This window comes from Limulus polyphemus, unplaced genomic scaffold, assembly GCF_000517525.1.
Source record: "Limulus polyphemus unplaced genomic scaffold, Limulus_polyphemus-2.1.2 Scaffold5475, whole genome shotgun sequence".
Taxonomy (NCBI): domain Eukaryota; kingdom Metazoa; phylum Arthropoda; class Merostomata; order Xiphosura; family Limulidae; genus Limulus; species Limulus polyphemus.
In genome coordinates, this window is record NW_013671085.1 from 39,615 (window position 1) to 40,163 (window position 549).

The following is a 549-nucleotide window of genomic DNA, read 5'->3' on the forward strand; positions in this document are numbered from 1 at the left end:
ATTCAACTAATACAAAGTGATTTAAGTTTAAATAACAGTGACCTTATTTCCATGTGATCAGCTCTGCATTAAAAGAGTTGAGTGTAGGATTTATCTAAAATTTTGTATTAACTCAGCCAGAGACATGGTTTTGGGTTCTTCAGTCTTCTTTGTTCCTCAAGCAATTTTTAGGATTCATATTTATTTTGTTCACTGCATATAAACAACAGTTTCTCAGAAGCCTTTTCAGATGCTACATATATGTACAAGTCTCTGTATTACCCCTGAGAATGTGCAATATCTCACTCCAGGAGGATATGATCCAGAAACATTTGCACAAATGCTTTTCACATTACGAATATTTAAACAAACATTTTCTTTAAAGAATATGAAGTTCCTAAACTTTTACATGCCATAGTACACTCTAAGGAATGATAAATCAAACAAATATTTTGCATTTATAAAACAAATACTGACCTTTTTATATATGTAGGTGTACATTTATTTAGAGCCACAGGAAGACTGCAGTTAAAAATGATAAGTATAAGCCAAATAATTGATCCACCTGCA